General features: G+C 46.6%; 1 long non-coding RNA gene across 1 annotated transcript; it reads left to right on the plus strand.

Moving 5' to 3' along the window:
• Nucleotides 1-3,462: 3,462 nt before the first annotated feature.
• LOC148107076 (uncharacterized) lies at nucleotides 3,463-21,340 on the plus strand. The gene is made up of 3 exons (XR_015723004.1): nucleotides 3,463-3,503; nucleotides 15,571-15,625; nucleotides 20,167-21,340. It is a non-coding gene; the product is annotated as an uncharacterized LOC148107076 (long non-coding RNA).
• Nucleotides 21,341-23,362: the final 2,022 nt, after the last annotated feature.

Genomic DNA, 23,362 nt, shown 5'->3' on the forward strand with positions numbered 1-23,362 from the left:
CACCGCTGAAACTGGGGCTGCCTCCAACACTGAGACCTCTTCAGTCGATGCCCCTCCAGTAACGCCGCCTGTGCTGCCTCCAGGGACACCGCTGCTCCCGCTGACTCCATCAAATCCGAGGACTCCTCCAGCGCTGCTGCCGATGACTCCATCAACGCTGCGGAAGACTCCAGTACTGCCAACACGTCCAACCCGGAGTCCGGGCAGCACCGAAGTGAGGAGAAGCTTCCAGCGTGCGGGGCTCCGCCCCCAGCGTGCGGGGCTCCGCCCCCAGCGTGCGGGGCTCCGCCCCCAGCGTGCGGGGCTCCGCCCCCAGCGTGCGGGGCTCCGCCCCCAGCGTGCGGGGCTCCGCCCCCAGCGTGCGGGGCTCCGCCCCCAGCGTGCGGGGCTCCGCCCCCCAGCGTGCGGGGCTCCGCCCCCAGCGTGCGGGGCTCCGCCCCCAGCAGTGAGCATCGCCCCCAGTGTGCTGGGCACCGCCCCCAGCAAATGGGCACCACCCCTAGCAAGTGGGCACCGCCTCCAGGAAGGGCACCGCCCCCTTCGCCTCTAGCAGGGGCCCTGCTACCGTGGACTGCACTGCTGCCTCCAGTGCCGCCTTCAGGAAGGGCGCCACCTTCAGGAAGGGCGCTGCCACAGGCACCTCCGGGAGGGGTGCCACTTCATTCGACACCCTGGCCGTCTCCACCGTGTCTGGCGCTGCCTGCAGCAACGCCATCAACACCGCCACCATCAGTTGCAGCTTAGGCATCCAGGACGGCAGCGGATTTGATGGCTGTGTCCACGAGGTGATGGTGATGGCAACGGCAGCGGGAGCCGTTATTTCTTCAGTGGCGAGTGCAAACGGTGAGTTCTGAGGTGGCAAGAGTGGCCGCGGCAACAGTGGTGAGGTCCGTGGCGTTGCTGGCAGTGGCGCGTCACTAACATCAGGGGCAGCCATTTGTGGGCGGTGTAGGCAGCGTGGATGACATCAGAGGCTAGAGGCTAGAGCTGTTCTGTTAGGGCAGTGCCATGGATGGATGTGGGGGCCATGCGGCGGTGTCCTGGATGAGAATGGTGATTTCGGCAGTGGGGACAGTGGAGGTGAGGGCGGCGAGCAGCAGTGGGAAGGGTGGTGAGGTCCGTGGCATTTCTGGCGGTTGCCGCATCAATTACCTCAAGGGCTGTGTCAGTGGCAGCGTGATCCCCCTCCATTCGCCAGGACATCAGGTGCATCAGCGACGATGGGGTTTTGGGTCGGTGAGTTCTGGGGCGTCAACACCAGCAAGGTGACGGCGGTGGCAGGAAGGGTGCCCGCGTGGCAAGGGCACACCAAATCTTCTTTATGGATACATTTCTCCACGGACGTGTAATTGGAGGTTATTGTTCTCTCTTGGCTCCTCTAAGTTATGTTATGTATATATAGTTTTGTATTATAATTTGTATTATAGATGATGTACATATTGTATATTTAAATATTATGTTTCATATGTTATATTAATTACTGAATATACTGCTGCAATGAAAATGAAGGTCTAAATATGTTTTCAAATAGGTATTTTCGTTTTCTATGGTTAAAAGTTAAGAAGAGAAGTTACTGGATTGTAGGATAGTTCTCTTTTTAATTTTTCTTTTGTTTGCGGAGGCTGCATACTGTTTTCCACAGCGTGTGCACCTACTTCTGTACCCACCAACAGTGCACCAGGGATCCCTTTCCTTCACATCTTAGCTAACGTTTGTTATTTCTGTCTTTTTGATACTGAACCTTCTAAGCAGCGTGAGGCGATACCTCAGTGTTGTTTCGATTTGCATTTCCCTGATGATTATTGATGTGGAGCATCTTTTCACGGAACTGTTGACGTCTCTGTGTCTTCTCTGCATAATGTCCGTTTGGAAAATCCTTCCACTTTGTTTGTTTTTTGTCGTTGTGATTGAGTTGTAGGAATTCATTCTATATATTGGAAAGTCACCTTGTATCAGATTTATGAGTAGCAAATCTTTTCTCCCAGGTGGTAGGTTGCCTCTTTATTTAGTTGGTGATTTTCTTGGTTGGGCAGGAGCTTTTTAGTTTCTTGTAGCTTCGCTTACTTACTTTTGCTTTTATTGCCTTGGCTTTTGGAACATGATCCAAAAAAAAAAAAAAAATCACTCCTGGGAGCTATGTTGGGCAGCTTTGACCCTTTGTTTCCTGCGAAGAGTTGTAAGGTTTCAGGTCTTATATTCAAATCTTGAATTCATTTTGAGTTAATGTTTGTGTCAAGTGTAAGATAGTGGTACGGATTCATTCTTTTGCATGGGTCTGTTCAGTTTTCCCAGCACCATTTAGTAAAGGGACTTTCCTTTCCCCCTTGTATATTCTTGGCTCCTTGGTCATAAGGTACTGGACCGTAGATGTGTGGGTTTACTTCTGGGCTCTGTCTTCTGTTCTGGTGATCTGTGTGTCTGCTTTGATGCCAGTATGCCAGCAATCAGTAGAGCTTTGTAATAGAATCTGAAGGCAAGGAGCCTGATGCCTCCAGCTTTGTTCTTTCTTAAGATGGCTTTGACTCTTCAGAGTCTTTTGTGGTTCCATACACATTTTAAAGATTCTGTGCTATAATTATGTCTGTGAAAAATATGATTGGAATTTTGATGGGAATTGCATTGACTCTGTAATTGGCTTTGGGTGGTATAGACATTTTAACACTATTAATTCTTCTAATCCATGGGCGTGGAGTGTCCATTAACTTCTGTTGTCTTTGGTGTCTCTCCTTAATGTCTTATAGTTTTCGGTAGAGAGGCTTTCATCTCCTCAGTTAAATTTGTCCCTAAGTCTTTCGGGTTTTTGAGGCAGTAGTAAATATGATTGTTTTTTACGTTTATGTCTCTGATACGTCATTGTTAGTGTATAAAAATGCAACACATTTTTATGCATTTTGTACCCTGCCACTTTACTGAATTTGTTCAGTAGTTTTTTTTGTGGTTGTGTTTGGGGTTTTCTACATATAATATCATGTCATCTGAAAAGAGTGACCTTCACTTCTTGTTTTCCAGTTTGGATGCCTTTTATTGATTTAGTTTTCTTGTGTAATTGCTCTGGCTATGATTTCCAGTATTGCTGTTGACACTTGGCCAACGTGGGTCTGAACTGGGCAGTTTGCTTATTACATGGGTTTTTTCAGTAAATACAGACGTTGCTCTAAATGTATTGTCCGTAAGGTTTTTTTCTGTTATTTCTTTTCAGATTTTTATTTAAGTTTTAGTTAGTTAAGGTGGTCTTATAAGTGACCTGTTGCCACCTTTACCGTGAGCTCAGAGTGGGACGGGTCTGCTGTGGCGCACGGTGGCTGTTACCCTGGGGCCAGGGAAGGAGGAGGAGAATGTTGCAGCGACCCTCTGGTGACACCCACGGCCTGCCCCGCAGCCCCTCAGTGTGGTTCCAAGGGAGGGAGGTGGTCCTGGGCTAGCTGACTCCTGTTTCCTTCCACCTGTAGGTGTGAAGAAATAGCGGCACTATGAGCTCATCTGGATGGCGTACGACATCACTGGTGAGAGCCCGGCTAGTGTGCCCGTGGTGGTGCTTGTCGTCATGGCCGTTAAGCCCCAGGAACCACTACTCTGGACCCCACCTACTACAAGTTGTGGAAGCACCAGGCCCTGGGCAGGCAAGCCTGATAGAGGTACAAGGCGGTGGCGGATAGGGAGGCAGGGCTGCACCTGCACAATGTGGTCACCGTGCAGAGCACCATGTTCATGCCTGCTGCCCGGCAATGAGACTCGGCTCACCAGCCAGGTCGACTGCCCCAGGCCAGAAAAGCAGCATGGGTGAGAGTCCCAGCCTCGGAGCCCTGAATGCATTTCCTTACTCATTGAGGACAGCACTGGGCTCAGGGAAGGGGCAGGAGAGGAGCACAACACACTGGGGGATTCCTGCACCCTGAGTCCTACAGAGTCTAGCCCCAGAAGGCCCAGAGTGAACATCAGTGGGCACATGAGTGGCAGGGGTCACAAGGGCAGCGGGGACCTGCATCTCTACCAGTTAGGATTCCACTGAAGGAACCTGGGGCTCTGGGTCCTGTTCTCCTTCACTGATACCCCATCCACAGGATAATGGGGACCTGAGCCTCTCTTGGGGGCTTGAGCATCTGGCACGGCCCTTGCAAAAGTGCCTTTGAGCATACGGGGTCCCCTATGCAAGATAATGAAGAGGGGTCATTCACGCATTGGCTGCCTTTCCCTGCACACCTGTGCCCCCACCACCTCCGGGGCATCATCTCTTCTCCAGGCCACACTCTACAGGGCAGCCTCCCAGTCCACAAGTGCCCAGCCTAGGCTGGAGTTGGTGTGGCTGCCTCCCCTCCCCCACAGCTTGAGTCTCCAGCTGCAGACGGGCAAGCTGGAAGCATCTCTGCTTGCCTTCTGAGAGATCGCCTTGTTTTGTGCCAGTTTCCAAACTGTTCCTGCGAACGGGGCAAGCTCCGGTGGTTCCGTGCATAAGTTCCATTTGTGTTGGTTAGCCTGAGACTGTTTATCTCCATGTGGTGGGAGAACCCTGATTCTTGCACCTGGGGGGAAGGGGGATGACCCTCCTCGCCTTAGAGACTGAGCTCTGAGTGACAGCAATGTTCCATCCCAAAAGGTTTCAGCTTGTGGGGCTGCAGAGGCTCCAGGAGCCCAGCCCGGGGTAGGGCCCTCAGGCCGGGGAGTAGCACCCACACTGCTGCCTGGGCTCAGCAGAAAGATGGTGGCACAGGGCTTATGGATAAGACAAACGGTGGGTCGTTCCAGAAAAGATTCTCCAACCAAGGCAGGGCCTTATTTGCTGTCAGCTATGGATTGAAGCCCAATGTGTGCTTTTTGTAAATTGAGGTATTTTGGGAACCAAAAAAAAAAAAAAGGAAAGAGAAAAACTCAATGAAAATCATAAACCGATTAAAGATAACCAGTGGTAATATTCTGAAGTATGATTTCTAGGCTTGGCAGTCACACCGTGTGTACGAACCGATGATTGAAAGCTGTCAGCACCGTGTCTTGGGTTTCAGAATGTTGGCTTTATTTTCAGCTGGCTTGGTTCAAATCCTGGCTCTGGGACCTCCTAGCTGTATGACCTTAGGCAGGTCACATCCCCTCTCTGAGCCTCCCTTTCTCCTCTGTAAAGAGAGGCTGCATGAGGATTCGGTGAGTTAATGTATGTGAAGGGATTAGAGGTGCCTGGTACATAGCAAGCGTGTAATTTCTCCTAGCAATCATTTTATATGTATGTGTGTTTTTTTTCTGGGGTTGAGCGGTGAGCCCCTTTCTAGGAAGGTTGCAGTGTGCAGCTGGTGGTTTTGGACATTAAGCTGGGGGTCCCCCAGACCATCTCCTCCAGGGAGTGCCCCGTGCTGCTCCAATTCATGTTGGAGATGGGGACTACTCAGGATGGGGCTTGGGCCAGGTGTGTTGGCCCACACAAAGCATTCTGGATGTTCTTACAAGCCAATCCTGATCCTTATCACTCAGGGATGTTTCCTGTCCCCACGGAGGCCTGGGTGTTGTCCAAGTTAAAGCAGCTGGATGGTCCCTGGGCCTGGAAGTGGCCCCTGGAAGATGAGCTCACCAGGAACCCTTCCACCTCCTCCCCTGGCTGCAGCTGTGGCTTTGGGATGGGCTCAGCACCCCTCCACCCCCCACCCCTGGAACAAGAGGCAGTGTCAGCTGGCTGCCTCTAAGAAGGTCTGAAAACTAGGAAGTCACCTGGATGCCAGCGGGACCCGGAGGGCTGGAGAGAGGAAGGGGTTAATGGGGCCTGGTTTTCGGAGGGTTTTCAGAGGTGAGTTTCCGGTTGGAGATAGCCATGGACGGAGGTGATGTCATCCCTGACTTGCTCTGGGACCGTGGGTAATTTAGGCAACTTGTTCGACCCTCAGTTTCCTTGTCTGTAAAATGGGGCTAGTAGGAGGTTCCCCCCCTCTTATAAGACAGTTGTGGCACAGTCTGTGAAGGCTGCTGGCAGAGCCAGGCACACAGTCAGGGCCTCCTTCCGATGATTGTCATTTAGGACGTTTGTAACAAGAAGTGCTGGGTACTTACTGTGATTGTCACCCTGAATCCTTGTAATAAACGGTAGTTGAAATTCCTGATAACGCTACTGTATTGCTGTCTGATTCCGCATTGCTTGGGAGTTTTTTGTTTTTGTTTTTGTTTTACAATTTTATTTATTTATTTGAGATAGAGAAAGAGCGTGAGCAGGGGGAGGGACAGAGGGAGAAGGGAGAGAGAGAATCTCATGCAGAGTCCACGCAGGGAGCCTGATGCAGGGCTTCACCCCACGACCCTGAGATTGTGACCTGGGCCAAAATCAAGAGTCGGAAGCTCGACCGACTGAGCCACCCGGGGGCCCCTGGTTGAGAATACGTTTAACCAGAGCTCCACGCCTTTGACTGTGTGATGGAACATCCCGTGCATAGGAAGTGGTCGATGACAGGCAGCCGTAATGGTTCACGATTTTTATTTTCCTGGTGCCACGCGGGGCTGTTTGTACGTGAGGCAGACAACCCAACCCAATATCTGTGATTGAGAGCACCTGCCCCTGGGAGAGTTTCTTCTGGGGCTGATCCTGAAAACCACTACTAGTTTGCATCATCCCTTGCCCCCCTTTAGTGGTCCCCCAGGCCCCGTTCACCCACCTCAGCTGCTCTGGAGGATGGCTGCTGAATCCTGGGGGTACCCCTGGGGTTCTCCAGATCAGATATTGTACCCACAGCTTGGCACATCCCAAATGTCTCCCAAACTTGGGAATGAGTAATCTGGCTCTTCTTATGGGATGTGGTACTGAATTCGCAGCCAGAAACTGTATTTTTTGGAGGGTGGACCACAGAGGGGAGTCTGGCTTGTAGGCAGTGTTTGGAGGACACCTGGCCTTATGTGCTGCTGGCTTGTGCTGTGCCCTGGGCATCTCCTTGACCCGGCTGTGCCTTTACATGCCACTGTCTCCAGACAGGATTCTTCGACAGTGTTTCCACGGGGAACACGATCCTGGGGGATTTCAGCTTCCAACGTGTGTGTAGTGTGAAGGGTACGTGGCTGGACCAGGCCTGAAACCCGAGATGATGCTGGAGAGAGATGCTAAGCTCTAAGTGTAACTGTGTGGGTGGTTCTTCTTACAAAACCAATATAGAATTATTGTAGAGGGTGGTTCTTATTGCAAAAACAATCCAGATTCATCGTGGAACACAAGCAACACACACAACAAAACACCCCACAGAAATCAACCAAAATGTGAACCAAGACATATATTACAGTGCTTAACAATAACTAAAATAATAGGATTAATGTTTATTGAGCCCTTGCTAGATGCTTTACATGTTTTATTTCATTTCACTCATTCAGAAAACCGTATTCATGAGAGATTTGAATTCAGGACCTTGAACTCACGAACACATGGTCAGAAGCACCCAAAGGATGTGGTCCCCCATTGATTCTTCCATCTGCCCTCCGTCTACTTTTCCATTCCTTCTCCTCTCCATCCTTATATCTACCCATCTATTCTTTTCTGTCCACCGATCCAGCCAGCCAGCCATCCAGCCATCCTCCCATACATCCTTCCATCCTTCCTCCTACGTATCTAACCATCCATCCATCCATCCATGCACCCACCCGTTAATTTACCCACCTGTCTGTCCATCAGTGTATACATCATGCATCCATATATCCAAACATCTACTCTTTTATCCTCTGCCCATTCACCCATCCATCCACGTACCCGTGTATGCATCCATCCATTCACCCACTTATTTACTCCTCACCCATCCAACCCTCCATCCATCCATCCCATGCAGCTATTTACTGAGCACCGCTGTCTTCCAGGCAACCCTGTATTAAGGATACAACAGGATTCAGTGCCTTTATGGGCCAGACATTCTAGTGCGGAGAAGCAGGTACATGGTCCCATTAATAAGACAGACAGTTTTATTTAGTTTTTCTTTTACTTATTTATTGTGGGGAGGGGTGTGGCGGAGAAACAGAGGGAGAGGAAAAGAGTGAATCTTAAGCAGTTCCATGCCCAGCACAAGTCCGACTCAGGGCTCATCTCACGACTCTGAGATCATGACCTGAGGCGAAATCAAGACTCAGATGCTTAACCGATTGAGCCACCCAGGCGCCCCAACAGACAGTTTTATTTATTTTTTAAAATTTTTTATTATGTTATGTTAGTCACCATACCGTACATCCTTAGTTTTTGATATAGTGTTCCATGATTCATTGATTGTGTATAACACCCAGTGCTCCATGCAATACCTGCCCTTCTTAATACCCATCACTGGCCTATCCCAATCCCCCACGCTGCTCCCCTCTGAAGCCCTCAGTTTCTTTCCCAGAGTCCATAGTCTCTTGTGGTTCATTCCCCCTTCTGTTTACCCCCCTTCATTCTTCCCTTCTTCTCCTACCGATCTCCCTGCTATTTCTTAGGTTCCATAAGTGAGTGAAACCATATGATAATTGTCTTTCTCTGCTTGACTTATTTCACTTAGCATAATCTCCTTCAGTCCCGTCCATGTTGCTGCAAATGTGGTGTAATTGTTCTTTCTGATGGCTGAGAAATATTCCATTGTATCTATGAACCACATCTTCTTAATCCAGTCATCTGTTGAGGGGCATCTCGGTTCTTTTCACAATTTAGCTATCGTGGACAATGCTGCTATGAACACTGGGGTGCGTAAGGCCCTTCTCTTCACTACGTCTGTATCTTTGGGGTAAATACCCAGTAGTGTAATTGCCGGATCATAGGGTAGCTCTATTTTTAACTTTTTAAGGGACCGCCACCCTGTTTTCCAGAGTGGCTGTACCAACTTGCATTCCCACCAACAATGTAGGAGGGATCCCCTTTCTCCACATCCTCTCCAACATTTGTTGTTTCCAGCCTTGTCCATTTTTGCCGTTCTAACTGACGTAAGGTGGTATCTCCATGTATTTCCCTGATGGCTAATGATTTTGAACATGTTTTCATGTGTCTGTTAGCCATTTGTATGTCTTCATTGGAAAAGTGTCTGTTCATATCTTCTGCCCATTTTTCAATTTATTTGTTTCTTGTGTATTGAGTTTGAGAAGTTCTTTGTAGATCTTGGATACCAGTCTTTTATCTGTAGTGTCATTTGCAAATATCTTCTCCCATTCCGTGGGCTGCCTCTTAGTTTTTGGGACTGTTTCCTTGGCTGTGCAGAAGCTTTTTATCTTGATGAAGTCCCACAAGTTCATTTTTTCTTTTGTTTCTCTTGCCTTTGGAGATGACCTCCACAAGACTTCTAATGGGTTCTTTATTCTCTGCTGCAGCAGATCTGACATTTTTACTTCGTTTAGTGGGGCCATTGCTACCCAAGCTTCTAAGAACTATCCTACAAAGTTCCTTGCTCGATGTTTAATTCTGTGTAACAGGAAAGTTTTCTCATCGTACTGAACTCTCTCACTGCCAGCTTCATGCTCTACCATTCTTGATCCAGCACCCTCAGTATCCAGTCCCATATATGCTCTCCTGGCTCTTGCTTGTACAAGTTGTCCATGTCCTCCGGCAACCTCAGCTCATGGTCCTTGAACTTAGTGGTTTCAGACAACAACTCTTTTATTATATCTCACGTTTTCTGGGTTAGGAATACAGATAGGGCTCAGCCAGGTGGCTCATTAATTCTATAGGTTCCAGAGGTATATAGCTAGATAGTGGGTTGGTCTTGAGGATCTGAGACAGCTTCACTCATGTGCCTGATGTCTTAACAGTGATGGCTGCGGGCCTACAGTGGCCTCCCCAGCATGGTGTCACTGGGTAGCAGACTTCTTACGTGTATCCCAGGCAGCGTGTTACAAGAGAGCAGAAGCTACAAGGCTTCTTCTGGCTTAGCCTCAGAAGTCTATGATTGTGTCTCTTTTTCTACAGCCTATTGATCAAGTGAGTCACTGAGGCCAGCTCAGATTCAAGGAGAAGAGATACGGCATCATTTTGTAACGGGAAGAATAGCAAAGCGTTTGCTGCCATCGTTAAGCTACCATACTTCATCAGCAGAGCAGCAGAGCACTTGTTATGTTGTGACTTGATACTTTATTGCTGACCTGTTGGTTGGGTGACATCTGGGGATAAATTTTGTGGGTGGTACATATTGTCTCATAAGCCAGAGGCCCCAGCATCAATTTTAAGCAATTGGGAGCATAGTCATCAATAGGGAGAAGCGATCAGTTCTGCATGCCCTAGGGGCTCAGGGAAACATGAGGATTCAAAGTTCTCCGAGATGATTCCATCTCAATCTCAGGATCCCCCTTTCCATTTAGGGCCTTGACTTTGATATTTCAGAGCCAGGGCTGAGCATTCAGTCTTTGCTTATTTTAAATGAAGTCCTGCACCTGATCTTTCGCCTGTCCTGCCCTCTGTCTGGAGGACATGGAAGTCTTTCTGTGTTGCTATAGTGGCCCAGGAGCTTTCAGATTTTACTTTAGATAGAAGGTCAATTTAAAGCAAGCTTTATTGTCTTTCTGCAGTGCATTGGTGGCTCCCTCATTCCATAGAGCATCAGAACTGATTTCATTGGAACCTCTGGAATTCATGTGAATTAGCACCTCCATCGGCCTCCCCTTCACAGGGGTGCCAGCCTACATCACCTCCAGTGGAACCTCTGGCAGGTGCCCAGCTACAACTGGATGGGGTCAGCAGGGTTCCACTGGGGCCTCAGTGCCAACCAGACAGCAGATGAGTGAGTGCCAGTGACCTGCCAGGATTATTCCTGGCTCCAGATCTCCAGTTGCCTTAGTTTGAGCTCTCCTGGGAAAGGACTCTGAGGCACATATTCATATGCAGGATTTTGTCTTATTTTTTTAGAGGATGGGCAGTTCTCTCTGGAACAATACCTGTTAGGGGTGAGGGAAGCAGGTTTGGGCAAAAGGAGAAGTTGAACTGTCCTCAGCCAACCCTTCAGGGAGCTCTGGAATGGCCATGTTACAGATTGAGTAATGATGAGCCCTGGGCCTTTGTGCCCCTGTAAGCAGGCTGTCCCCGGCAAGGAGTCATGACCTTGGGCAAGGCAGCTCCCTTTAGCCAAAGGCAATTGCTGGGGAGGACTTGGCTATGGTCCAGCAAGAAACCAACAACATCCTGGCAGCAGGAGAAAGATTGTCTCAGCCCTGAAGAGAAAGCTGGTTGGTGTCCAACAGGATTTACTGCCCATCCTTCAGTTGGGTTAGTGGTATACATACTCGTGACAAGAATAAGCAGTCAACTGGGACAATGCACAGACCACGATCTGGGAAGTCTGAGATCGCAGCTCTAAAGCAGACTTATTTCTGACAGTGACCACGGGACAGGCAATGGCAACATGACCACATAGTCAGTGCTAAGGATTTATTGAACGGGAATTTTTGAATGACTGCAAGGTTGGAATAATAGGTAATCAGGACTCAAGGAGCAGTCTGGCTTGATTGGCTTGGTCAAATTCTTCTCTCAAGTCTAAGCTGGGCTCACTCCTTTTGGAGCCTCTCATTTAAGTGAAGGTCAGGAGTTATAACAAGTCCTTCCTGAGAGGAGGACCTGGGGTGGACATCTTCTGTGTTACAGTACGTCACCTCAGGTATGTGATGAAAAAATGATCACTTGGTGGCTAACTTGAAAAAGCAACACTTTCTATTTATGTTTCTATGGGATAATATGGTTAAAGTTCTAAATAATCCATTAAAATAGAATTTTTGGAATAAGCTTGTTTGTATTAAGTTGGAAACTGCTTGTGCTCTAGTTGAGGTAGGGAAGTAGAGTAATTCCAGAAAGATCTCCATCAGCAAGGACTGGAGTAGTAAGTGGCTCAGCCAAATATCCACAGCAAATACAACTAGGACAGAAAAATAAAGGTCATATGTTGGAAAACATGTTTATTTGCTCCCTTGTCAGAATTGATATTTGGAGAAAGTCCCAGTAGATCAAGTACTAAAAACAGTGACAGAGATTTGGGCAAAAGCCCCACGGCAGGCGAGATAGGAAGGTTGTCAATTGAGGGATATTGATACAATGACAAACACAATTTAATGATGGGGCTCTGAACTTGGGTGCAGAGTGAGTTGACATTTCTTCGCTCGGGTTGCAGAGGCACATGAGGGATGCCTCCTTGACCAGCCCCACATCTTTCATAGACAGCTGTGGCTGTTTCTTCCTATCGTTTTCGGTAAGACAATCTTAATGTGTAAAAGAAATCTCTTGAAAATGCTATTTTCTCCTGAATCCTGTCATTTATTTCATTTGATTTGTTTAAAAAATTGGTTAAAAAATATCACCAAAGTTCACAGGGCATTTTAAAAATCATCCTGGATTTTAAAGCACCAGATTGTTTTTTATAAGAGCATTTAAATATGAAGAAATGTTCAGCCCTGTTCGGAATGCCAAAACCCAAACATTCCAAAGGTGTTTCGGCTTCAGAGGAATACATATATTTTTTGAATTGGTCTCTTTGTACCTGGTCTCAGACTGAGAATAAATTGCCAAGTCTAGAAAGCAGAAAAAAATAGTAACTTTTCTGTAAGATTTTTGGGTAAGTTGAAAAGAGTCATAAAAATATAGTGATTGAGCCCAGGAAGCAAATTTCCTAGAAACATTTATAACCCAGCGTTGTTATAACTCCCAGGGCATGGCAGAGCATAGAGCACCGCACAAGGCTGTGGTGGGCGCCCCACCCAGCCCTGGGGAGACTATCAAGGCTTCTGGGGGGAGGCGATGGGTCTGTTTAATTGTTTTGCTGGGGTTTATAAAGGACTCTGTCCTCTTCCCATAGTAGGTAACACAAATTAGGACATAAAGTATTTTGGATCATCCAAATCAGTCTTCTAGGGAGTCTAGCTAGCAGTCCAAGACGCGCATTTCTATGATTTGTCGCAGTTTCGGCCAACGGTTGCATTGGAACGAGAGCTGGAAGTCATCAAATGATCTGATCAAAGATGACACGTGGGCTTTGCCACTTCACTGCCCGCACGCACTTCAGCAGCTCATGAACTTTCTGAGCTTCATTTTAATCACTTGGTGAACGGAGAGGGTTCCTGTCCCAAAGAGCTGCTGTGTCCATCTGTGATGACACAGGGAAACTTGTACAGTGTCCCTGCCGGGCATACTGATTGGTGCCCGCAAATGTTAGTCTACCCTGAACTGATTCAATAAGATAGTGCCTGCTTAGCATATAGCAGGATGCACATAATGCTTGGAATTTAGTGAGGAATCAATATTTTCTTCTGACAATTAAGCACATTTTTCTCTTTGGTCTGTGTGTTGGGTGTACGGTGCAGTTATAATAGAGGTCAAGAACACCATCTCCTTATTTTTCACGTATTAGCAATTTTGTTTCATGAGCTCTACACTTTGCTCATACAAAAACATTTTTTTGAACAAATATTCATCACACAGCAGTTATGTATAGCCTTTGGGCTAGATAGTCTACAACGGTGAGTAAGACAGACGTGGTCGCTCCTCACAGGACCTCCAGTCGAATGGAGGAGAAACACATCAGCTGAACAGTCAGCCGGATCAGTTTTTTGGTTTGCATTTACCAGCTGTGACAATCCCATGGAGGAGAAGTAGCCGGGGCTGTAAGCGTCTGAGGGTCTCAAGGGAAGGGAATTTTCGGGAATAATTCTCACGCTGGGGTCTGATGGATGAGTAGCAGCTGACAAGAGAAATGGAGTGGTAAGAGGAAGGACTTAGAGAGGAAGGGAAAGAGGGCATGAGGCATTGACAGGGTGTGTGGGTTGGAAGCAAGAAGAGAATGAATCACATGAAGCCATGCAAGGCATCCGGGTCACTTGAGGATTTCACCTTAAAAGCAAAGGGCTGCAGGTGAAGGCAGCAGGAGAACATGCTGGTTTAGCATCAACAGGTTTTGGGAGGCAGGTTTTGGGCAGACTTAGGGGGTGTTTCAGTTGGCCAATTGTCTCATAATTGAAGCTTGGCCTAGGGAGGTGGCTATAGAGAGGTAGAGAATGAGGGATTCCTAGTATGCTTAGGATTTTAAATTCACAAGATGTGGTGATGAGCTGACAATGTCAGGTGGGGAAAGGAGGTTTCTAGTGGAAAGATACTTTCTGGAAGGTTGATGCCACTCCCTGGCTCAGAGACACAAGTGAGCCTGTGGAGACGCATGGAGTTGGAGGTGCTTTTGAGACACCTGAATGACAGACATCGGGATTGGAACTCTGCGTGAATGTCTGACCTAGAGATGGGAATTTGGGAGTGATGGCCCCTCGTGGGGTATGGCTGAGAAGTGAGGAAGGAAGAGGAACCTGGTCAGGGATATCATGGACAACTGATCTATTGAGTTTCTTAGGATAAGAAATTCCTAAGTGACTGGACCCAGAGGTGGGCATTCTCCCCCTCGCAGTCCTCAGGGGTGGGGGTGGGGTATGTATGGGGGGGCAGGCAGCGGGCATGATCCCTGCTTCTTGGAATGGAAAGCCAGAATTAGAATAAAATACACATATAAATGTGTGTCTGGTGTCTTTGTCTTGGTTGCTGGTACTGAAGTGCAGGGCATAAGGACCCCATTTCTGTGCAACTTTCTGCTGCCTGTAGAATTGAAGGAAGGGAAGGGCACTGATTTCAACCTGTCATCGGTTTCTTTTCCAGAAGCCCTCTTGATTAAATTGCCAGTACAGGTGCACGGTTACAGACACAGGCATGCAACTCGAAGGCACCCACTTTAGTGTATCTATTTGGAAAGGTAGTTCAGGGAAATGAAGGAAAATGGCTCTAATTATTTTCTTGTTAGGGGACAAAAATATGAGAATGCCACCCTCTTGCTTAGGAGTCTCCTCATTTACTTAAGGAAAACAGAGCAAACGTTCTCACTCAGGACGTGTTGCTGCCTGCGTATAGTGATTGCTAGAAAAGCCAGGAACCTCAAAATGTCTGTTGGAAAAGAGGTGGAGGTCCAGTGTGGTGACTGGGAGTAGAGCAGTAGGCAGTCATGTGGGCTCATCCTGAACTTACCTCAAGGGATGTCTTTTGATTTTTTGTTTTTAAAGGAAATCGCTTAAAGAGAAAAAAATAACAATAATAACAGGAAGAAAATAATTTATGATAATAATAAGTATTAGAGGAATACTAATTGGCATATATACATATATAAAAGTACCACACTGCAGTATTTGTGACTGAAAAATTACGCGAGAGGCAGTGTTAAATGGTGTGAAAATGTGGGAAACCTCATGTTTAGCATATAGACAACTGGAAGAAGAGAGGGTTGCTCAGAGCAGCTATAGAGCCGTGGGGAACTACTGAAATTAGGATTTTCCCAATAACATTAGCTTTCTGCTGAAGACTTCCAATGGCATCTTAGAGTTACTCTGTCACCAGTGAACCCTCCAGAAACAACAGATAAGGAAGACATGATTTTTGACCTCAAGTTCTGAAGGGAAAGGTATGTAGATAAACAGGAAGATAAAGACAGCTTCTCGTCTAATATGTGTTTTTATTTCCTGGATTTGTACAGTTTAAAATGTTTTCTCCTATTCTTTTTCTCTTTTCTCTCTTATCCTGTGGAATTTGAGGACGCAAATTGCCAACAGTTTTAAATAAATAGGGGTTTTAGAATTTTTGAATGGTTTGAAAATAATCTTTTTTTTTTTCAGGAAAAAAATGCATTGCTGCCAGGTGTTTTTTAAAGCTCTGTTTAATAAAAACTACGTGAGTATTTAAACACAGGTTTAAACTTTAAATACATAACTTTAACGACGAACTGAGTACAGGAGTCTGAAAGGGAGATCTAAAGTTATTTTTATGTTTAGAAATTGAATTTACTTTTATGAAATAAAAAGAAAACACTTGTAGGGCTGTTTCATGGTAAAGTAGTTTCAGAACTGGTAGGAAGGAAATAAGGTATTTGCTAAAATGAAAGGCATTTTTTATTTCTGAAAGCATGCTCTGTAGCTACTGAGATTTGATGTGATTTTGGACCCCTTGAAAACTGGTTTTATCATTTCCATAACCAGTGACCCCTTTCTAATCTTCAAATTAAGTGTTATTTAAGCTATTCAGTTGGCCAATGACCAGATTACTTGCCCAGTCCAGCTTCCACAAGGAGTGGGGAACAGTCTATGGTTTTTTGCTTTTGTTTTTTTTCACATCTTGCCTGCGGATTTGTACTTTCATTGAGCTCCTTATTTACAAATTTTCAGTAATAAGTATCTGCACCGTTTTCAGTAGCACAGTTTTGGAGGAGAGTGATTTGAGGCTTTCATATTAATGGGGTATAGAATTTCCTCCCCATGTTAAGGACCGACGAGCTTTCATAAACTACCCCTAGAGGGCGCTCATCGGCCAGCAGCGGGAGCAAGAAGCCCCCAGTCTCTTGCAACAGGACCAGACTAGTGGTCTCCAGGGGCAGAGCACAACAGGCCCATGAAATGGTTGAAATAGACGCCCTTTACAGTTTTTCTGCATTCTCTCACCTAGTGGTCTCTCAGGTATTAACAATAATAGTTTTTAACACTGGCAGAGTTCAGTTATTTGATCCTTTGTATTGGCGCTTGCAATCTTTACAATTATGAATTGGGAAGTATTAATTGGGAAAATGAAGGCAAATTACATCTAAATATTCTGTTGGTTTTTAGACATTACGTTTCTGGATTTTCTTCATGTTTGGGTTTTACAGAATCGTTTTTGAATCAGTGTGATTTAATGGGAAGTCTACTTAATACGTAGATGACCCTGGGCAAATTTAATAAGATTTTGTTTTCTCATCTGTAAAACGGGCGCCTGGAGCCCATTTCACAAGGGTTCTGTGATACTTAAGTGAGGGTGTTTGTGAAGGAATCTGGCCGATAAGAATTGCTAAAGAATATATTAAGTCAGAATTAAACACTTTAATATTTTAATACTTTTTCTTCTCTTTAGGTATTTTATATTATGTATGTCTTGTTTAATCATTAATGTAAAAAAAACTTCTAAGCAGAAAAAATTTCTCTCTCTGAAAAGTTTTACAGTTTTCTGCTCATTAAGAAGAAAGACATTCTTTTTGAATCTTCTGTGTCCAATGAAATTAAATGTAAGACAGAAAGCAGAAGGTATTTTCTGACATAGGGTGTTTGTAGCTTCGGTTCTAAGGTCAGTAATTTATTGAAGGCTTTTAACATGCACCACTATATACACACCTGTCCAGTGGATCATCTTCACCAGTTCAAGGAAAAAACTCTACTGTATTAATTGTGATCATTTTAAATATTAAGCACACTCTTTTATTAACAAGAAAGTAAAAGCTTTGGGGGCACCTGGGTGGCTCAGTCATTAAGTGTCTGCCTTCGGCTCAGGTCATGATCCCAGAGTTCTGGGATCAAGCCCCAGGTCGGGCTCAGCGGGAAGGCTGCTTCTCCCTCTCCCACTCCCCCTGCTTGTGTTTCCTCTCTCACCGCCAAATAAATAAATAAAAATCTTAAAATAAATAAATAAATAAATAAAAGCTTTGTAAATTTTATGTTACTCTTTGCTCCTATTTTGATTTTGGTAGGAAATCAAGTGTTCATCCATAGCTTTTTTTTATTTTATTTTAAAGAGTTTAATTAATTTATTTGAGAGAGAGCAAGTGAGAGAGAAAGCACAACGGGGGAAGGGGCAGAGGCAGGGAGAGAAGCAGACTCTCCGCTGAGCCGGGCAGATGTGGGGCTCGATCCAAGGGTCCTGGGATCATGACCCAAGCCAAAGACGGTTGCTTAGCCACCTGAGCCACCCAGGCGCCCCTCATCTGTAGCTATTACGTGCAGGAGAAAGATGCTGTCAGACACCTAGGACTGATCTCAAAATTGACTCTGGAAAAGTTGAGCTCCTTTTATGAGAGTGTAAACTAAACCCACCTCTCTGTTAGGCTTTGATGATTTGATTGATGATTAATTAGGATATTTATATCTTGCTGAGGGAATAAAACCTAAAGTTGCCAGATCGCAGTGTGCTCACCCTGTGAAGTCACAGTAATGCAGGTGCTCCTTTTCATACTCAAAGATCGGGAGAAGTCATGTCAGTGGCCGGCAGAATGGAACAGGGCCCAGTGGAACCTCTTCCTGGTTTCTGTGTCCCTTCCCGTGAGGTGGTTACACTCTTTAGTTCTGGGAAAAATTCCTTGCTGGGCCAGACAAACCCAGTGTTCCAGGCTGAGCCCAAGCCAAGACCAAGTCAGCTCATGGCCCGTGAAAGTTCTTTGGTGCTGGCCAGAACAGTGGCTTGTTCTCCTCCAAACTTCTCATTTCAAATGACTGACTCTCTCCAGCCTCCCAGCCAGGTACAACCATCCTTGTCCACTGGTGAATCTGACCCCCCCCCAATCCTGCATGACTAAAATAAAAGAGCTCATTTCTTCGTCTTTCTCATTGCAGTGAGGGCACCCCATAACTCTACAGTATCTGTTCGTGTAAGCCTGGCCATGTGAGTCAGTCCCCCTAGGGACCCCCACATTTATAGCACCAAAAGCCTAGAGCACCTGTGCTGTATTCTCATTTTACATCAAACCACGGGGTTTGAGCTGGTCTCCAACAGCCAAGTACAGTCCTGACCATGTGGTGGACGGGTCAGAGGGAACCAGCCAACTTCTTCTAAGTGACGGCAGCACAGTTTAGACTTTTTCCCAATATGCTGTTCCTGGACTCTTTTGTTCCCCAGATGGAGGGCCACCTCCATTCTATGAAAGTGGAGGTAGAAGTTGTGACGGGTAGGGTGGGATTTGATGAAGTAGGAACTTACCAGTCCTGCTACCAGCCTCTAAGCCAGAGGTCGGCAGACTTTTTCTGGAAAGGGACTAATAAAAACGATCTTAATCTTGGCAGGCCATATGGTCCTGTCACAGTTCAGCTTGGTCATTGTATTGTGAAAGCAGCCACGGACAACATGTAAACGAACGGCAGTGTCTGTGTTCCCAGTGAAAGTGTATTTATGCAGATAGGTGGTGGGCGCTGTGGGCTACCATTGGCTGCCCCTGCTCTAGACCATCCCACCCCCGCTGGCTCCACAGAAACATGGCCAATGAAGCACCCTTCTGACTATACGGACCAAGATCCGGGAATAAAAGAGAACAGATATCTGCTTACCTTGCTCGAATCCTCATTAGGGCCAACTGTTGCCCCTGGAAGCTTCTGAAGTCTTAATAGAGGGCAGGACTGTCATATGCAGGCAGCTCTCTCACAGCGGCAGGGGAAGAACGCCACCGTCCGGGATGGATTAGGAGCCCACTCCTTGCACATTTGTAGACTAACGCTTTGTCCATTTTGGTGGGCCTGTGGGCAGTGGGCTTCTTCATAGAACAGGCGTTTCCCCATAGACTATTTGCGAGAGTGACATTGTTTTTTTTCCTCCTTCCTTAGCTGCACTGCAAAATGGATGCTCAGTGGAAAATTCTCCAATTAACACTTAATCAAGTGGCCCAACAGACCACTTTTCCTCCCAGCTGGCCTCCAGCTTTGAAGATAATCACTGGCACCCAGACAGGAAGTCCCAGGGCTCAGCCATGGGTTGGGGGATCTCCTGTAAAGCCACAGCAACAGCCCCGTCACCCTATTCTATACCTCCTGATTTGCCTTGGATGTGGCGGTCTTTAGAACACTGGGCCAAATACTGTAAACCATTGAGGGTTTGCCTTCTTGAATGCTCATGTGTGGGTACACGATAAGATCCTTGTTGCGATGCCTTTGCTGAGACCAGCATGCCCCAGCGAAGTTCAGCTTGACCGAAACCCGAGAGCATGTTAGCATTTGCCGTGGGATTGACAAGACAGAGCTGCACTTGGTGGTCTGCTGAATCATTCTACGTGTTGTCATCAAATGGATCCTTCCAGGATTGTCCAGGTGGTTGGAGGGTTGTGTTTGAGAATGGTAATTCCTGCTTCAAATCCTGAATGATAACTCGTATGTATATACATTTCCTTCTAAGAGGGAAGATCTGCCCTGTAGACGTTACTTCTATACTCTTCATTTTCCTTCTGTCAAACTCTAAATAATGTGGCCTACAAAACTGAAAAAGCAGCAAAAATAAAATTTCTTTTGGTAATGATTTCAATATTACTGTTTCCCCCTTTTTTTGTTGTTTTTGATAAATTGCAGTTTCTGTGCGTGACCACTAATGTAAGACAGTGGTCTTTTCTTCTATATTAAAATAAGAGAACTTGTTTCTTTTCAATCCTTCTACTCACTTAACCCAAATTTGCTCTTTCATGCCTTTCTCATCACATTTCTTTCATCCATTTCTAGAGCTTTCTGATCTAACCTGCTACTCGACTTACCGATCTTCAACATTTGTGATGAAGTGGAGAGGGAAGGTTACCAGCCTACTGCTTCAAGCCCAAACTCCTTTGCTGGCGTCTCGCCCCCAACCTCTTCCTTCCCTTTCTCTGCCTCCACCCCTTGCCTTCAAATAGGTAAAAAAAATAAGTCTCCTGCTCCCACCCCATACTCCTGGCACTGCTCCTCTGAAGCAGCCATGATTAATAGTTTGCTTGGGGTTTTTCAGAAATTCCTCTGTACGTGCAAACATACAGGCCCCTTTCCTTGTTAAAGAAGTGGTATGTGGTGTCCAGTCAACGTTTTGTATTTTGTGCTCCTCATTCACTCCTACCTCTTGAAGATTGTTCTACATCAGCACATGTGGGTTGACCCCAAACCTTTTCATGCCTCATGGGTAGTTTCCAGAGCCTTCCACGCTCAGCTCCACCTTTTCCCAGTAACCATGAATCGTCATTGGTCTCCAGTATCCTCGGATGGTGTCAGGATTGCTTTCTCCCATCCCTCAAGAGGTGTGTCCCTCTCTGCCCTGATGCCACAAGTTTCCTTCCTGTGTGCTTGATGTTTTAATATGGCACATCCTTCAGGGCCCAGCTCATCCTGTGCTTTACTAACATTTCTCGAGATTGTGCTAGTCAGGTTAGCACTTAGTTGTTCCCTTTGTGTCATCTTCTTTCCCTCTGACGGAGCCGAGGGTCCCTCTGGGCAGCCCCTCTGACCTTCCTGTTCCTCCAAAGTGCCTAGCACAGTGCCAAGAACTAACTTCATTGGATTCTTCCTCAAAGGCATGGTCACATCCATCGCTTTCCCTTTCCTATTGTGAGCACTTATAGGGAAGGGGAATTCTGGTCTGCTTTTGAGATTGTTCACATCCCATATTGAGTCATTCTGATGCTCCCCCCAAACAGTAAAGGCCAGGGCTAAGTGGTTTTTTTTAAATTTTTTAAAGACTTTATTTATTTATTTGAGAGAGAGAGCACAAGTGGGAGAAGAGACGGAGAGGGAGAAGTAGATTCCCCGCTGAGGAGGGAGCCCCATGTGGCGTTCCATCCTAGGACCCTAGGATCATGACCTGAGCTGAAGGCAGTCGCTTAGCCGATGAACCACCCAGGCACCCCCAGGGCTGAGTTTTATAGTTTTATGGACCTCTATGTATTGTCATTCTATTTTTTAATGGTTTTTTATTATGTTAGTCACCATACAGTACATCACCAGTTTCCGATGTAAAGTTTGATGATTCATTAGTTGCGTATAACACCCAGTGCACCATGCAATACGTGCCCTCCTTACTACCCATCACCAGCCTGTCCCATTCCCCCACCCCCTCCCCTCTGAAGCCCTCAGTTTGTTTCTCAGAGTCCATAGTCTCTCATGCTTCATTCGCCCTTCTGATTACCCCCCCTTTTTTTATCCCTTTCTACCCCTACCGTTCTTCCTAGTTCTTATCTTCCATAGATGAGAGAAATCGTACGATAATTGTCTTTCTCTGCTTGACTTATTTCACTTAGCATTATCTCCTCCAGTGCCATCCATGTTGCAAATGTTGAGAACTCGTTCCTTCTGATAGCTTAGTAATAGTCCATTGTATATATGGACCACAACTTCTGAATCCAGTCATCTGTTGAAGGGCATCTCGGTTCCTTCCACGATTTAGCTATTGTGGACAATGCTGCTATGAACATTGGGGTGCATATGGCCCTTCTCTTTACTACGTCTGTATCTTTGGGGTAAATACCCAGTAGTGCAATGGCTGGGTCATACGGTAGCTCACTTTTTCACTTTTTAAGGGACCTCCACACTGTTTTCCAGAGTGGCTGTACCAACTTGCATTCCCACCAACAATGTAGGGGGATCCCCTTTCTCCACATCCTCTCCAGCAATTGTTGTTTCTTGCCTTGTCAATTTTTGCCATTCTAACTGGAATAAGGTGGTATCTTAGTGTGGTCTTGATTTGAATTTCCCTGATGGCTAATGATTTTGAACATTTTTTCATGTGTCTGTTAGCCATTTGTATGTCATCGTTGGAAAAGTGTCTGTTCATATCTTCTGCCCATTTTATGATTTGTTGATTTGTTTCAGCCCCAGGGCACGAGTGATGCAGCACCCGCATGCAGCCCAGAAGCCCTGCTTTGTGCAGCCCATGAGCAGAAAGGTCTATTTCTCCGTGAGAGACAGCTGTAAGACTTACTGGAGCTCCTCCTCCTCCCCTGGAGCCGGAGCTCCCACTCCTCCAGCTCTTTGGCAGACAGCTCCATGGCCAGCTGCGAGTCACTATCAAAACAGCTCCTCTCACTCGAGGCTCCAGGGCACAGGCCTTCTGAGCTGGTGAGCAGGATCTCCTGGATGGCCCTGTGGGGAAAAAGAGGTGGAGAAAAGCAGCCCATTACCAGCAGCATCAGGGCCACAGCAGCACCTGCATTTACCTGTCCCCTGAGAGCACACCATGCAGGGCACTTTATATGCGCCCCATGGCCACGTTGCCATTCAGTCCCCTGTGGCTCTGGAGGTGTGGGTGCCGTGTATAGGTGAGAAATCCGAGGCTCAGGGAGGTGAACAAACCCGCTCAGGGTCTCCTCCCAGCTCCTCCTCCACTGTCTTCCCATTGATGTGTCCTAGGGCTCAGCCCAGGAAACAGGAGCTCTTTAAGGCCTGGCGTCTGTCTTGTCCACCTCTGGGCGATCGGCACCCTACACAGGGCATGGTCTTCTGCACGTGATGGAGCCCGCGTGAGAGAAGAAACAAACCCCAAATACATCCTGAGAGGCCCCGCTGCTGCTCCCCCCATCCAGGTGGCAGTCGCGCTCCTCTTAGGAAGGTGCCTCTTACAACACTGGGTCCACCCTCTGCTGAGGCCAATGTGCGTGATGTGATCTATTGCTAAGATTTTGTGTGGTTTTGTTTTGTTTTTTGGGGTTTTGTTGTTGTTGTTATTGTTGTTGCTGCTGCTGCTTAAAAATGGCCTCAAAATCCACTTAGGAGAGTCTACAGCCACACAAAGGGAACTGCACTTGAGTGACAGACTGTATAAGCCACTGCAAGTTTCAGAACAGCCAGATTAAATGTTGTGACCAATTGAGAAACACTGGTGTCTGTTATGAGTTGTACTCAGTGTGACCACAATACCACCACTGTCTAGAAAACACACTCCAATCCTTAGATTTCAAAT

This window comes from Ursus americanus, chromosome 35 (genome assembly GCF_024610735.1).
Source record: "Ursus americanus isolate L20-20 chromosome 35, mUrsAme1.1.p, whole genome shotgun sequence".
Taxonomy (NCBI): domain Eukaryota; kingdom Metazoa; phylum Chordata; class Mammalia; order Carnivora; family Ursidae; genus Ursus; species Ursus americanus.